Source organism: Carcharhinus amblyrhynchos, chromosome 20 (genome assembly GCF_965287045.1).
Source record: "Carcharhinus amblyrhynchos chromosome 20, sCarAmb.v2.hapA, whole genome shotgun sequence".
Classification (NCBI taxonomy): domain Eukaryota; kingdom Metazoa; phylum Chordata; class Chondrichthyes; order Carcharhiniformes; family Carcharhinidae; genus Carcharhinus; species Carcharhinus amblyrhynchos.
The window spans coordinates 1,877,606-1,895,308 of NC_137343.1; the positions used below are offsets into that span (position 1 = coordinate 1,877,606).

Here is a 17,703-nt window from a genome sequence, read left to right on the forward strand (position 1 = left end):
ATGCCAGCCTCTCCCCTGTCTGCGTGGTTTTAACAAAACTATTTCTATTATTCTTGAAGGTGAATCAGGAATGCCTAGTTTGATGGGATTAGAATGAGATAATTGACCCTCATTGTGCTGACTTATTAGAGAAACAGGATGTAAAGGTGTGTATAATTTCTCAGTACATGGTTCCTGCGTGTCTAAACACCTAACTGATCAAAATGATCTTCATTACAGTAGTTTAAACAATGTGTACAGATTTGTACGTTGCCCTTTTAATAGTTTATTGTAAATAACTCAGTGACATGAGAAATATTTCTGATTCTGGAAGCTGCAGGAAGATGTGGAGCAATTCTAATGTTTAATGTATGAATATATTTTGATGAACTGAGTGAACGAAACGAGGGGCATTGGGAAGGTTTTGTGTTGAGCAATTTCTTTTCCAGACTAAATTTAGTACTAAAGCGGATTATCTCATTATTGACCACATCCAGGCAGACTTGTGATATCCTCTTAAGGGAGAGCCAGCGTAGGCATGTGGTGCAAATAGCACTCCATTTCTGCAAACAAAACTCAGCACACTGAATCTTCTGATTGCAGAGACTGAATATCACAATACTGCAAGGAACATTGTTGGAGGAAAAACTCAGTTTTCTAACTGTAGCATCAGATATTAGCTGGCAGTTAAAATGAATGCATACGGCTGACTACATCACTGTACTGAACCTTGTGCCTGCCATGTGTCTGTCACATGATTTTGTTTCACAGGAAGCTTTATGTTTTTATTAAGCTCTCTTGTACATGTCAGTAATTGCTTCTTAAAAGCATAATTTGGTCAGTGCTAGGGAAGACGGAGGGGGAGATGTGGGGGACCGGGCTGGGGAAGAGGTGTGCATGGGGTTAGGGTTAGGGTGCCTCTGCTGGTGCTGGAGTTCTGTTCTGTTCTGTTCTGTTAAGCAAAGCTGACAGGCTGCTCAATTTCAGTCAGAATGTTAGCTCCAACGAGAAACAAACTTCGAGACAGTTGATGTACTTGTTAGGAGCTGTGTATGAAATGACAAACCAAGCACTGACTTTCACAACGTCTGGTCACTTTCCACTGCTGATTCCCTGCCCCCACAGCGATTCACCGAGACGTTTGCCAGGCTTATTGAATTCATTCAAGAGTTCCAACCAGATGTGTGACTTCATTGCTCCTTGTTTCCTGCTCGAGTTTACTGTCTTTTCCCTCACGTATCTGTGAAATTCTTCCTCACAACAATGTTACCTGGAAGAGGCAAAGGTGAGGTGAAATCTGGATAATTGCCTGCCTCAGATGATTGAAATAAGTCTAGGAAATCTCAGAAGAAAGTGTAAAAGAAAGCTCGGATACAGTCAGTATCCTGATTTACGTTGATCCTTTTCATTCTCCTCACACAGTTAAAGAAATGTATTGTGGAATTGATCTAGAGTCTGCACTTTAAATTGGGCTAATGATCTGAGCTGCTGATGATTGTGCAGATTTTACTCTTTCCTTCACCTTTCATCGTTGCACAAAGATGAAACTGTTTTTAATTACTCATATTGCTGCTTCAGTTCACAATTTATCTAGTCAGAATAAAGTATCTTTCATGATCACTATCTATCAATATAGAAAAGCTTTAGCAGGGAATATATTGTGCAATCAAATCAGTTGTGTTAAAACAAATGCATGAATTTAAAATAGGAAATGATCTATTTTGTCTTTATAATTTTTGACCTGATCGGAAATGAGATTAGAATTTTGTCTTACAATTTTTATTGAGCCAAATCAGAAAACTGCTGTTATCAAACTTGACTTTTCACGCAGGCAGTGCTTAAAAGTATCACTGGGAAAAAGATATTTTGAGGGGCAAAATTCTGGGGATTAAAGTTGTCCTGGTTTTCTCCTTGTTCTTTGATAGAATGTATCTGTTTAAAACTGTGCATGGTGCATTGAGAGGACTTTGAGTTTATTTGTGAAATGTAAATTCATTCTCCGATTCCATTTCCCTATCAAAATCTGGAAGTCTCTCCAAAAGGAATATTTGGAATACAACAAATTCAGAAATGCTTCTCTTTGTCCTTGCATGGCCCCTGCCCCTCCATTTCCCTAGCCTCAGGGTGGAAATATCTTGCCGACCTACTTAGAAAATTATTTTTGCAGATAAATGTTAAAATTTGTGTGCATTTTGTATTGGGGAAGAATGTTGGATATTTGCTCCTTTTTGAAGTATTGTTGTAATGTTGGCAAAAGCAGTAGTAATTTGTGCACAACTAAGTCTCTCAATGGCAAATGAGATGATTGATGTTGGTTAGCCAGGATACTGAATAAACTTCCCTGCTCATCCAATAGTACTGTGGGTTCTTTTTTCTATAGTGGATTGTGAGCTCGGCCAGCCTTTGTTGTCCAACCGGCTGGAGAAGAATACTCTACCACAAACCTACCAGCGAACTGAGGCCTTGAAATAATTGCAACATCTTCTCCATCTAACTGTATCCAAAAGACAGCCAACCTCAATCAGCCGGAATGTTTAAAGTCTATACCCCAGGAACAATCAAAGGGCATGTAACAGTATATTCCTATATTGTTTTTGATGCCATTGTGTGTGTGTATATAACACGCCACTTTTGAAGAAAGGAGGGAGAGAGAAAATGGTGAACTTCAGAGCAGTTAGCCTCATGCAGGTTGTTGGGAAAATGCTGGAATCCATAATAAGGAAGTCTTAACAGTGCAGTTCGAAAGACATAGAGCAGAAGCTCACTATGGAAAGTGTATTGGGCAGGACATGGACCATGCAAAGGTCCATTGACCTCAGATGGAATTTTCCGACTTTGGGGCAAGTGCGGCTGGAAAATCTCATCCATTGTATGATTAGAAAAGGTCAACATAGTTTCACTAAAGGGAAATCCTGTTTGACACATTTATCGGAGTTTTTTTGAAGATGTATGAATGGGGTAAATGAGGGAAACCAATGAGCCTGGTATACCTGGATTTCCAAAAGGCATTGAATGAGGTGCCACACCTATAGCTGGGCAGATCTTATCCTGTCAGGCCTTGTTAAATTCTTGTTACTGCAGTTATTCGCCAGATCAGGGTGTGACCAGTGATGTGCCTCAGGGATCGGTGCTGGGCCCACGATTATTTGTCATTTACATTAATGATTTGGATCAGAATTTAGGAGGCATGGTTAGTAAGTTTGCAGATGACACTAGGGTTGGTGGCATAGTGGACAGTGAAGGAGGTTATCTCGGATTGCAACAGGATCTTGATCAATTGGGCCAGTCGGCTGACGAATGGCAGATGGAGTTTAATTTAGGTTAATGCGAGTTGATGCATTTTGGTCAATTGAACCAGGGCAGGACTTACTCAGTTAATGGTAGGGTGTTGGGGAGAGTTCTGGAACAAAGAGATCTAGGGATACAAGTTCATAGCTCATCGAAAATGGAGTCACAGGTGGACAGAGTGGTGAAGAAAGGCACTTGGCATGCTTAGTTTCATTGGTCAGAACATTAATACTGGAGTTGGGCATCTTGTTGAAGTTGTACAAGACATTGATAAGGCCACACTTGGAATACTGTGGGCAGTTTCTATTATAGAAAGAACATTATTAAACTAGAAAGAGTGTCGAAAAGATTGACTAGATGCTACCCACACTTGATGATTTGAGTTATAAGGAGAGGCTGAATAGAGTGGGACTTTTTTTCTCTGGAGCGTAGAAGGTTGAGGCGTGATCATATAGAGGTCTTTAAAATAATGAGTAGCGTAGATCAGCTAGATAGTCAATATCTTTTCCCAAAGGTAGGGGATTCTAAAACTACAGGGCATAGGTTTAGGTGAGATACAAAACAGTCCAGAGGAGCAGTTTTTCACAGAGAGGGTGTGAGTGTCTGAAACAAGCTGCCAAATATTTAGACAGTTACATGGGTAAGATGGGTATGGAGTGATATGGGCCAAACGCTGGCAATTGGGACTAACTTAGGGGTTAAAAAAGAGGAAGGCATGGACAAGTTGGCCAAAGGGCCTGTTTCCATGCTGTAAATCTCTATGATTCTGTGATCCGTGACAAGAAGCAAAGTGCATGTTGGCCTTGCTACAAAATTGTTCAGGATTTTGATGAAACCACATCTGGAGCCCTGTGCAGTTTTGGTCTCCACATTTAAGAGAAGATATGCTTCCATTGGAGTCGGTATAATAAAGGTTCATCAAATTGGTCCCTGAAATAAGGAGGTTGTCCTACGATGAGAGTCTGAGTCAATTGGCTCATATGTGAGGCAATCTCATTGAAAGCTATAAAATTCTGAAGGGGCATGATGGGGTAGACACTGAAAGATTGTGTTTGCTGGTTGGAGAATCTAAAACATGGGGCATTGTCTCAGGATAAGGGCTGATCATTTTGGATTGAGGTAAGGAGAAAGTTCTTCACTCAGAGGGTGGAGAATTTTTGGAATTCTCTACCCCAGAGGGTGGTGGATGCTCCATTGTTGAATATATTCAAGGCTAGGATAAATTGATTTTGGTCTCTCAGGGAATGAGGAAATCGGGGGGGGGAGTATGCAAGAAAGTTGTGTTGAAGCCCAAGAGCAGCTATGATTATATTGAGTGGCAGAACAAGCTCAAGGGGGTGCATGGGCTATTTGTTGTGTTTTTATGTAGCATACGTGGTCAAATGCTGCCTTGATTTCAAGGGCAAGCACTCAACACCTCACCTTTGGAATTCAACCCTTTTGTCCATGTTTAGACCAATGCTATAAAGAGGTCAGGAGCTCAGTGGCTCTGGCAGAACCCAAAGAATCAGTGAGTAGATTTTTGCTGTCGAAGTTCCATTTGATAGCACTATCAATGACTCTTCTCGTCATCCGGTGGCACAGTGGTTAGTACTGCTGCCTCACAATGCCAAGGACCCGGGTTCAATTCCCAGCTTTGGTCACTATCTGTGTGAAGTTTGCATGTTCTCCCTATGTCTGCGTAGGTTTCCTCCAGGTGTGCCGGTTTTGTCCCACAGTCCAAAGATGTGCAGGTTAGGTGGATTGGCTGTGCCAAATTGCCGTTAGTGTCAGGGGAACTAGCTAGGGTAAATGCATGGGATTATAGGGATAGAGCCTGCGTGGGATTGTGGTCAGTGTAGACTCGATGGGCCGAATGGCCTCCTGCACCGTAGAAATCTATGATTCATCACTTTGCTGATGACCGAAAGTAAACTGCTGGAGTGGGAGTTGCCTGCTTTGTGGACAGGACATATTTGGATAATTTTCCACATTGTCGGGTAGATGCCAGAGCTATTGCTGTATTGGAACAGCTTGGTTAAGGACATGGCTGATCAGGAGCACAAATCTTCATTCCTACTGATTGGATGTTGTCTGGGCCCACAACCTTATTCAATTGCATCTTGTGGAGTGAGCTAAAGGCCTCAGGAGAAGGCCTAGATAGATCGATCATCCATTGTCTCTGCTGGCTGAAGATGAGTACCAATGCTTTTGCTTTCATTTTTGCACTATTGTGCTCAGTGTCCCTATAATTGAGGATATTTATGGAGCCTCATCCTCCTGTTAGTTGTTTCATTGTCCACTACCATTCACGACTCTGTGACAGGATCCTTTGGTTGTGGGAGCATTTAGCTCTGTCTGTTCGTCTATCACACACCGCTTCCACTGTTTTGCATGGAAATAGTTGTGTTGTTTCACCAGATTGATACCTCATTTTTCGATATGCCAGTTGCCGCTTCTGGCACATTCTCCTGTTCTCTTCATTGACCCTGAATTGACTACGTGGTTTGTTGATAATGAATAGAGTGGGGAATAGCCAGGCCATGAAGTTACAGTTTTATTGTTGAATACAACTGTGTTGCTGCTGATGGCCCAATAATGCCTTGTTTGAGTTGCTCAATCTGTTTTGAATCTATCTCATTTAACACGCTGGTAATGCCACACCACAACATGATGGAGGCCACCCTCTGTCTGAAGATGGGACTTTTGTCCCCACAAGGAATGTGAAGTGATCACACCTCCCAATGTGAACAAAGAAAGTTACAGCACAGGAACAGGCCCTTTGGCTCTCCAAGACTGCACCGACTTAACTAAAAACTTCTACCCTTCCGGGGACCATATCCCTTTATTCCCATCCTATTTGTGTATTTGTCAAGATGCTGCTTAGAAGTCACTATCGTATCTGCTTCCACTACCTCCCCCAGCAATGAGTTCCAGGCACCCATCACCTTCTGTGTAAAAACTCTGCCTTGTATACCTATTAAATCTTGCCCTTCGCACCTTAAACCTATGCGCCCTAGTAATTGACTCTTCCAACCTGGGAAAAAGCTTATTATCCACTCTATCCATGCCTCTCATAGACTTCTATCAGTTCGCCCCATAACCTCTGTCGTTTCAGTGAGAACAAACCAAGTCTCTCCAACGTCTCCTTATAGCTAATGCCTCCATACAGGCAACATCCTGGTAAATCTTTTCTGTACCCTCTCCAGAGTTTCCACATCCTGTCACAGATCGACACATTTGTGGCAGGTAGATAAGTAGATTTAAGATGAAGTATATTTTTCCCTCTTGTTGGTTCCACACCATCTGTTGCAAATGTGCTTGAGGATTTCCCTCGCTTGGTCACTAGTGGTACTGCTGAGCCACTCTTGGTTATGGACATTGGGGTCCACTACCCCAAGTACATTCTGTACCCTTACTACTCACAGTGCTTTTTCCAAATGTTTAACATGGAGGAGAACAGATTTATTAACTGAGGGCTGACAGTAGGTGACAATCTGCACAAGGTTTCCTTGCTCATGTTTTGACCTAATGCCCTGAGGCTTCATGGGGTCTGGAGTCAATGTGAAGGATTCCCAGGACAATTCCCTCCCAACAGTATACCACTGGCTGTGAGCTATGATTCTGTGCATAAGACAATGTCAGGCTGTTTCTTAGTCTGTGGGCAGCCGTCCCAATTTTGGCAAAGATTACCAATGTTGCAAGGGGGACTTTTCTGGGCTGATTGGGCAGGGTGTGCTGTTGATGTTTCTGGTGCCCAAGATGATCTTATTTTTGTCCTTTTCCAGTTTGCTGAAGAACATTGATGCACCAGGTGGGTTTTAGTAATTCCTTTGATTTTGAAGTAAGTGGTAAGAATAGGTGAGAAGTTGCATACATTGACCTTCCTTTTAGCATTCCTACCCATCTACCTTTCTATTCACTGCATGTTGTTTAATATATAATAAAAACACATACATTACTTTTCTATTATAAATATTGTTTTTGCAGCAATACGCAATTCCATTTTTTATTTAAAACAGTAAATTTAAGACTGTAAGAAATAGAAACAGGAGTAGGCTGTTATTACAGACATTTGGAAATTAAACTCTTGTTGGACTTTGATTATTGCATTTGACTTTTCTGAAATGACTGATTTGTTTAATAGCTGAGTCCAACAGGTAGTAAGTAATTCAGGGTTACTTAATATAGTGAATCCGGCAGTGGTTCAAATTATTCTTCAGTGGAGTGGTAGCAAAACGTTCTTGATTTAGTGATAGGCGCTGCATTTTGCATTACAGATCTTTTGTGACCTCCCAAAAATATTACCTTAAACTAATATGAAGAGAAAGCTGTTTCCTTCGTCAGTAAAACGCGCATTCTATTTCTACCACTTTTTCCAACTGTGTCTGTGTGGGTGTGTGTCAGTCCCCCACAATCCACGTGAATCTTGTTTATTATAATAACTTTGTGAAATCAATAAACTAAATTACAAGTGCTTCTTGTGCTGCCCTACATTATTAAAGCCCTGCAGCTCCTTGTCTTTGGCGGAAGATCTATTGGTGTTATCTGAGTGTAATGGCATCTTCTGCTTGTTGTACATGCACCATATAGAAAATGATTGACTCTAACTGGTATGAATATTTTCCTTCTCAAAATGATTGAATGGAATTTAATTCAGATTTCTGGCCATCAAACTAGAGAACGACTATCCAGCTGCATGGACGTATGCTGAAAATCTAAGGTGCTTGAATCTGGATGCCTTCCTGCAATCAGTGAGGGTTACCATTTCACTTTGCATATCCTTGATCATAGAATCATACAACGTAGAAGAGGCCCTTTGGCCCATGGAGTCCACACTAACACATTAGAAACACCTGAACTCCCACCTAATCCCATCTGCCAGCCATAGCCCTGAATGTTATGATGTGCCAATGCTCATCCAGATACTTTTAAAGAATGTGAGGCAACTCGCCTCCACCACCTTCCCTGGCAGCGCATTCCTGAGCGTCTCAACCCTCTGGGTAAAAAGGTTTTTCCTCAAATCCCCCATAAATCTCCTGCCCCTCAACTTAAAACTATGTCCTTAATCCTCCAACTAAGGAGAATAACCGCTCTGCCCATGTTTCTCATAATCCTGAACACCTCAATCAGGTCCCCCCTCAGTCTCCTCTGCTCCAGTGAAAACAATCCAAGCCTACGCAACCTTTCTTCATAACTTCAATGTTCCATCCCAGGCAACATCCTGGTGAATCTTCTCTGCACCCACTCCAATGCAATCACATGATTCCGATAATGTGGTGACCAGAACTGTACACAGTACTCTAGCTGTGGCCCCACCGAAGTTCTATACAACTCCAACATTACTTCCCTGTTTTTGTAATCTGTACCTCGATTGATAAAGGCTAGTGTCCCAAAACCCTTTTTCACCACCCCACCAATGTGCCCTTACACTTTCAGAGATCTGTGGACAAACACGCCAGTGTCCCTCTGTTCCATAGAACTTCCTAGCGTCGTGCCATTCATTGAGTACTTTCTTGTCAGATTACTCCTTCCAAAGTGTATCACTTCACACTTTCCAGGATTAAATTCTGTCTGTCACTTATCTGCCCATTTGACCATTCCGTTTATATCTTCTTGTAGCCCAAGACACTCCGCCTCATTGTTAACCATCTGTCCAATCTTGTGTCATCTGTAAACTTACTAATCCTGCCCCACACATAGTCATTAATGTCATTTATATAACTGATGAATAATAAGGGGCCCAACACAGACTCCCTGTGGTATGCCACTGGACACTGGCTTCCAGTCAGTAAAGTAGCCTCTGTCATCACCCTCTGTCTCCTACAACTGAGCCAATTTTGAATCCACTTTGTCAAATTACCCTTCATCCCATGTGAATTTACCTTCGTTATAAGTCTCCCATGTGGCTCCTTGTCAAAGGCTTTGCTGAAATCCATATAAACTGCATCAGCTGCACTACCCTCATCTACATACCTGGTCAGCTCTCAAAAAATTCAATCAAATTTGTTAGGCATAACTTTCCTCTGATGAAGCCATGCTGCCTATTCCTGATGAGCCTGGTCTTTCCAAGTGGAGGTAGATGCTCTCCTTCAGAAGTTTCTGTAATAGTTTCATTGCTACAGACCAGTGAGACTCATTGGTCTGTACTTCCCTGGCTTATCTCTGCAAACCTTCTTAAATAGTGGAACCACATTAGTTGTTCTCCAATTCTCTGGCACCTCCCCTGTAGTCTTGATGTGGGTATGCCGGCGTTGGACTGGCGTAAACACAGTAAAAAGTCTGACAACACCAGGTTTTAGTCCAACCGATTTATTTGATAATAGACTCACAAGCTTTCGAGGTTTCCCTCTTCGTCAGGTGAATGGAGAGTTCTGGCCTCAGACAGAGCATATAAAGCACAGACAGTTTAGAGATTACTGATTAGAATGCGAATCCTTACACCTAACCTGCTGTTCAAGACCTGAAGTGGCTGACAATGTGAGTGGAAGGAGCACTGATCACAGGTTACAGAGATGTGTATTGTCTCCAGACAGTACAGTAAGTGAGGGTTTGCAAACCCAGGCAAGTCACGGGGGTTACAGATAGTGCGACATGAACCCATCTGTAACCCCCGTGACTTGCCTGGGTTTGCAAACCCTCACTTACTGTATTGTCTGGAGACAATACACATCTCTGTAACCTGTGATCAGTGCTCCTTCCACTCACATTGTCAGCCACTTCAGGTCTTGAACAGCAGGTTAGGTGTAAGGATTCGCATTCTAATCAGTAATCTCTAAACTGTCTGTGCTTTATATGCTCTGTCTGAGGCCAGAACTCTCCATTCACCTGACGAAGAGGGAAACCTTGAAAGCTTGTGAGTCTATTATCAAATAAATCGGTTGGACTAAAACCTGGTGTTGTCAGACTTTTTACTGTAGTTACCTCCCCTGTAGCCAGAGAGGAATTGAAAATTTGGGTCAGAGCCCCTGAAATCTCCTTCCTCACCTCCCACACCAGCCTATGGCACAATTCAGCTGGACCTGGAGATTTATCCACTTTTAAGGCTCCAATACCAGGGAAGGTGGTGGAGGCGAGTTGCCTCACATTCTTTAAAAGTATCTGGATGAGCATTGGCACTTCATAACATTCAGGGCTGTGGCTGGCAGATGGGATTAGGTGGGAGTTCAGGTGTTTCTAATGTGCCAGTGTGGACTCCATGGGCCAAAGGGCCTCTTCTACGTTGTATGATTCTATGATCAAGGATATGCAAAGCGAAATGGTAACCCTCAACACCTCCAATACCTTGTCCTTCCCAAGTCAATTTGATGGGTTTAATCTTATGAAACAGAGGCCAAAGAAATATGCAGTTGTAATCTGAATCATGGATCTGGTTACTTGTATCTTGTATCATTCTCTTAAAATGATTCCAACCATTCCTCATTGAAAGTGAGTTCTAATGCTCCTCCCATGATGCCCTCTCTCAGTTTGGCCCCTTTGTCCAAATTGCCTAACTGAGTGTGGATCCAAAAGAGAAAACGCTGGAAAATCTCCGCAGGTCCGGCATCATCTGTAAGGAGAAAACAGCTGATGTTTTGAGTCCAGATGATTTGACAAAGCTTTGACAAAGGGTCATCTGGACTCAACACCAGCTCTTGTCTCTCCTCTTGACTGTCCTCAGAAGTGAAACAGAATGATAGTTGTATTAATCTCTGAGAAAGACATTCTCTCCTTCTCTTGCTCTTCGTCTTTCACTATGTGTTTGAACAAAGAAAATTACAGCACAGGAACAGGCATTTCGGCCCTCCAAGATTGCAGCGTCCACGCTGCCTAACTGAACTAAAACCCCCTGCCCTTCTGGGGATCATATCCCTCTATTCCCATCCTATTCATGTATTTGTCAAGACGCCCCTTAAAAGCCCCTTATTTGCTTCCACTACCTCCCCTAGCAACAAGTTCCAGGCACCCACCACCCTCTGTGTAAAAAATCTGCCTTGTACATCTCATTTAAACCTTGCCCCTTGCACATTAAACCTGTGTTCCCTCGTAATTGACTCTTCCACCCTGGGAAAAAGCTTCTGACTATCCACTCTGTCCATTGCCCTCAGTTTGTCTATAATCTGGCTGTGCAGCAGTGGTTTTTGTGTGACTTATGTAATAGCCAGCTTATAGAATCATAGAACATAACAACCCAAGTGAGGGCCATTCTGCCTGTTGTGTCTGGGCTGGCAACTCATCTCGTCGCACTGCCCTGCAGACGGTTTTGCTTTAAATGATTACCAAATTTGCTTTTGAAGCCTCTGGTGCCATCTCAGGCTAAGCGTCCCAGATCCTAACCACCCACTGCATAATAATGTTTTTCCTCGTGTGGTTGTTGCTGCTTTTGCTAATCAGCTTAAATCAATGTCCTCTGGTTCTCAATCCTTCTGCCGGTTTCTCCCTATCTACTGTGTCCAGAGATGTTGTGATTTTGGAAATCTCTGTCCAATCTCTTCTAATTTTCTCTAAGAAGAAGTGCCAGCTTCTTCAGTCTATCCACATAGCTGCAATTCCTCGTCCTTGGAACCATTGTTGTGAATCTTTCCTGTATCCCTTCTAAAGACTTCCCGTCCTTCCTACAGTGTTATGCTCAGAACTGGCCAAAAAAGCTCCAGTTGAGGCTGAACCAAGGTTTATACAAATTCAACATAACTTCCTTTCTTTTGTACTCTATGCCCCTATTCATAAAGCCAAGATTGTGAAAATGATTAATAAAGCATATGTAATCTGTCCTGTCACGTTCAATGATTTATGCGTATAGTCACAGCTGCCTCTGCTGCTGCATCCCAAGCTCCTGAGGTTTGTGGTCCAGGTTTTAACTTGTTTGGGTGATATGCTGTTGTTCGTTTCTGTTGATATTTCCACCATTCTTGTTGCCTTTCTTTCTTCCATGGAATGTGAGTGTCATTGTGAAGACCAGCATTTGTTGCCCATCGCTTATTGCTCTTGAACAAGGAATAGCAATGTAATTCTAAGTTACCGTGTTGTGTGGCTTGGAGGGAAACTTGTAGGCAGTGGTATTCTCCCATGCATCAGCTATGTTGTTTGTTCTAGGTGGTAGTCTCTGAGGAGTTGCAAATGGCCCTGAACACTATGCAACCATCCCCACTTTTGACCCTATGATTGAGGGGAGGCCATGATGAAACAGTTGAAGATGGTTGGGTCAAGGTCACTCCCTGAGGAACTTCTGCAGCAATGTTCCAGGCCTAAGATGATTGATCTCCAATAACCACAATTATCTTTCTTTGTGATAGGTGTGACTCCAGTTGGGGAATGTTTGCCCTTCTAACTCCCGTTGACTTCAGTTTTGCCAGGGCTTATTGCTATGCTGTATCAAATGCTGGCATAGTGTGAGGTTAGTGATCCCCGCCTCGCCTTTTGAGTTCAGTTCTTTTTCCATCATTTAGACCAAGGCTGTAATGAGGTCAGGAGCTGACTGAGCCTGTCTGAACCCAAATTGAAGATCAATGAGCAGGTTATTGCTGAGTAAGTGACTGGATAGTACTGTCAGTGACACCTTCCATCACCTTGCTGTTGATTGTGGTCGACTAGTGTTATAGGAATTGGCAGGATTGGATTTGTCCTTTTGTGGACAGGGCATATCTGGGTAATTGCCCACATTGTCGGGTAGATGGTGCTTGTTGTAGCTGTACTGGAATAGCTTAGAAAGGGACGCAGCTACTTCTGGAGCACAAGTCTTCGTACTACAGCCATGGTGTTGTCAGGGCTTTGTAACCTTTGCTGCACCAATGTCTGCTGTCATTTCTTAATATCATGTGGAGTGAATCGATTTGGTTGAAGACTGACATCTGTGATGTTGAAGACTTATGGGAAGTTGTGATTAATCATCCACTGCTATCAGTTATCTGGTTGTAACATGTTTGATGTGCATTATTGCCATCCATACTGTTTTGTAATATTTCATAGCTTTCTTTTGCTTTTATGTGTAGTTTTTTTATTCTTTCCTCACATTTTATAATGGTGAGAGTTGTGGGGGGGGGTTGGTTGTAGTATGGTAGGTCTTAATGAAGTCTTTATAGTCATAATTATGTCAAGTATGTATATTGTTACATAGAATTATGTATTTATTAACTGCAAGAACTATGTACACATATACAGTAAAGGGTTCAAGCTGGGAACTGTCTCCAGGCTTCCTTATACTCACAGCTCTGTCCAACACTAGATTGGCCCCCTCAGTGCAGATTGTATTGAATCCCACATTAACCCTATATGTACCAGACTCTTATACTACACTTTGTTAGCAAGGTAGCTTTAAGGATGTGATGATGCGAGCAGACAACTAACTAGCTGCGATAATGAATTGCTGTTTTTTTGTTATGAGAAAGCTCCACCAATTTAAAGCAACGAAAAGCACCCACTGAAAATCGTTTTTTGAAAAGGTGGCTATTTAAACCTGCTGATACCAAGACCACAATTGAGTTGCTAAGCAACGGAGATGGTCATTGGAGGCTGAACATTCCTTTCATTCTGAGTTTGGCTTCAGGCACCAGTCTCTGTGCTTTGAGACTTGCAAATTGCGCAAGAGCACTCACTCAGGATTGGACCAGGTGCTGGATGTGATTTAATGACAAAACAACTATAGCGATACCATGCGTTAGATGTTCATTGGAGGGGAACAAAATTAGACCTGGGGCAAAAAAGCAGTGTTTTTTGAGGATGGAAGTACTGGTTGAATAATTTGAAATCAGCTTGATGCATGTCTGTGATATTTAAAGACTTCTGTTCACAAACCCGTTTATTGCTGATGGAGGTGAAATTTGATCACAATTGAGGAAATAATCTTGTGTCCTTGCACATTAAATCAGCCCATTAAGTAGACTGCCAACATTGGCTTTAATATTGAGCCGATAATTTAATGTTCTTCTTCCACTTTAAAATGAAGAATGCAATTCTTGGCTATCGGAAAAGCTTTTAACTTTAATGCATCGATGAATGAGGAGGAGGAGCCTTTTCAGTTTAAATAGCTGCGTACCTTGTTGATTGGCTTTGCATACAGATCACAGGCGCAGTCGTTTCTGCCGAGCTGAGAGCAGCTGCTGGTTGCAGTGAGATATGTGGTGCTGCTGATTGGCCATTATTGGCATAGTGTGTCCTGCCCGGGCCTCCGAGCAGCTCCTTTCGCCATGGCAACTTAAGCTGATGGTTCCAGCAGAGAAGAGAATCGGCATTGTTTCTGAAGGTGCCATTCCAGTTGAAGTGACATGCTGGCATGATTGTATCCCTCTGTCTCTGTATGAACTCACAGCCAGAGGACGTAAAATGGGAAGCACCTCCCGTTCCACAAGGAATTCATGAAGATGCTTGAGTAACCAAAGCTTAATGAGTTAAAAAGGTAATTAATTTACGCTACTACAGTGGAATATATTAGTACTGGAGTTAAGTATGTGGTCTTTTACAGCAATGAACAGGGTGGCCTATCTCACTTATAGAATGTTATGTCAATAAATGAACATTTTAAATAACTTGGTCACATCGGAAGTGATGAGATATGTAATGTGGACCATGCTTACTTTGATTATATTGATTATGCGATCCTTACGAATAAAATTAGTTGAGAAACAAATGCATCTGTGTTAGAGGAGAAACTAAAGTTTGAGCAAATGTTCAGACCCTTGTTGGAATCTTCTTGTTGAAATGTAGAGGCCCATGAAATAAATAATACAATTTAACTGATAAAAAAGAGCTTTCAGTTTGGTGTCTGCTTGAGGTTTCACATCTATAAGCTGACAGAACATTGTTAGTGTACCTCAGAGTGGGTAGCTCTATCGAGAAAGAGCTGTAAGATTCCTTTGGAAATTCCATTCAAGACTTTTCCTTTTTGAAATAATCATGTTGGGTGACATTTTTGTAAGTTGTCTAATGGTAGTTGGGAGTGTAGTAGCTTTACATCTCTTAACCCCTTGCTGTTGGTAGTTAAGTGCTGGCTGTACCTTTCCACCTATGCTTGTGGCTTATTTCTATCCCACTTTTATTTAGAAATCATGGGAAGAAAATACATTGTAATACCCAAGATTGTTGCCTGTTTATATTTTATTTACTATTGCCCCCAATTGACCACTCCGTGTTTATTTGTTCTGCTCTTATTTTGTGTAGAGAAGGGGTTTCCAGATTTTCCAGCCATGGAACCCTTTTGACATCCCAAGAGTGCTGACTGATCTCCTTTTTAAAAAAAAATCCTTCTTGAAGAATTGAACCGCACAAAATGATTGTTATTGTGCAATAGGTACAAATATATAAAAACAAACGTAAAAGATGTTTCTATGTCTTATATTTCCATTTATTATAATTAAAATGTTCTGTTATTAAACAAATAGCTATTATTAACAAAGTCTTATCGTTTTGTCACTTTTAGCGGGAGGAGTGATGGTCGCTCCTTTGCTCAGTCATTTAAAACTGGGAATGCTGCTGGAGAGCTGGATTCTCATTTCAGATGTGTGTGTGTGCACACACTGACCCTGCTCTCTCTCTCATGCAGGCATACACACCCTCTCTCTTTCTCTTTTTCTCTCTCTCTCTCTCTCTCTCTCTCTTGCACGCACACATGCTCACCCTTCTCTCTCTCTCTCTCTCACACACATGCATGTACTCACCCCTCTCTCTTGCATGCCCCACATGCACGTATGCCATGTGTGCATGAGCGCAAGCGAGCCCCGCGTGCGTGCACGTCCTGCGAGCCCCGCCACCCCTGTCCTGCTCCCCTCTCCTGCTTGTGCTCACCCCCCCCGCCTCCCACCCGCTTGCACCCCCCCAGCTCCTCCCTGCTCGCCCTCCTGTAATCAACCCCCCATCCTCCTCACACTCCCTCCCCATACCCCCTGCCACACACACACACTCCCTCTCCCACCGCACCCTCTCTTCCCCCCCACCCACACACCCACTTCAGTATGGTGTCTTGGCTGATATTTATCCCTCAATCGGAGCACACAAACTGATGATCTGCTGATGATCACTGTGGTACTGTTTGTGGGAACTTGCTGTGTATAGATTGGCTGCCATGTTTTACATTACAGCAGTGTTTACCTCAAAGTGCTCCTTTGACTGTAAAGTGGTGAAACGTCCTGTATAAATGCAATATATTATTTTTAAAAGGCTTGATTATTGTGCTGTAATTAGTATTTGCATAAACTGCATGGCTAATGTATAATTTAGCTAAATGTACTTGCTTTGTTTAATTCTTGTGCAAATGCACCAATCACTAATATTGCACCACAGGTTAGCAAGGGCTCAAAAAAAGTTAACCAAGCACCCAGACTTTTTCTAGAGGGCTAGAATTGAGAATTAGGGACGCTGTGCTAAACCTGCACCATGTGAAGTTCTGATTGCCACTTACAAAAAAGATATAGAGGCATGGAAGAGGGTGCAGAGAGGATTTACGAGGATCATGCCAGAAATGCATGGATATACATATTGACAAAGAATGAAAAGGCTGCCTCTCCTTTTGGGTGAGGCCAAGGTGTGATATATTTGAGATCTTTAAAATTGTGAAAAATTTTAATGGCGTGATACAGAGAGTTTAATCAGAGGTCATTGATATAAGATAATAAAGAAATCCAACAGGGAATTCAGAAGAAACATTATTTTCCTAAAGAGTAGTGAGCAAAGGGAATGATTGATGGAGATAATGATGCATGTATGGTAAAGCATATTTTGCTTTCATGGGATGTGTGAGATGCTGACTTAGCCAGCATTTGTTACCCAGCCCTACCTGCCCTTGAGACGGTGGTGGTGAGCTGCTTTCTCGAACTGCTGCAGTCCACATGGTGTAGGTGCATCCACAGTGCTGTTCGTGATGGAGTTTCAGGATTTTGAACCAGTGACAGTAACAGAATGGCGATACATTTCCAAGTCAGGATGGTGTGACTGGAAGGGAAATTAGGGTTGGTGTTCCTATGTCTCCGGTCCCATGTCTTTGGAGAATTGCAGAATTGGAAGGTGCTGTGGAAGGAGCCTTGGTGAGTTTCAGCAGTGCATCTTATATTTGAATTGGATTAATTTATTATTTTCACGTGTATTGGGATACAGTGAAAAGTATTGTTTCTAGTGCACGATGCAGACAAAGCACACCATTCTAGAGTACAAAGAGGAGAAGGAAAGGAGAGGATGCAGAACATAGTGTTGTAGTTACAGTTAGGGTTTGGAGAAAGCTCAGCTTAATATATGAAAGAAGTATTCAAAAGCCTGGTGGCAGTAGGGAAGAAGCTGTTCTTGATTTGCTTGGTGTGTGGCCTCAGACTTTTGTATCTTTTTCTCAACAGTAGAAGAGAGTATGTCCTTGTTGAATAATGCAGCCACTGTGTTCCAGTGGTGGATGAAGCAAATGGTTTTTTTTCTGCTCAAGATCGAAACTTTTATTAAAAATCCACATTCATGTCCAGTATTGCAGCAGCTGATATCACAAATATTTGTGGCATTGTTGAT

The 17,703-nt window shown here is 42.3% G+C and overlaps 1 protein-coding gene across 5 annotated transcripts in view; it reads left to right on the top strand.

The window, feature by feature from the left end:
* pitpnm2 (phosphatidylinositol transfer protein, membrane-associated 2) overlaps positions 1 to 17,703 on the top strand; it is a 496,848-nt gene that overhangs the window by 128,972 nt on the left and 350,173 nt on the right. The gene's annotated exons all lie outside the window — the stretch shown is intronic.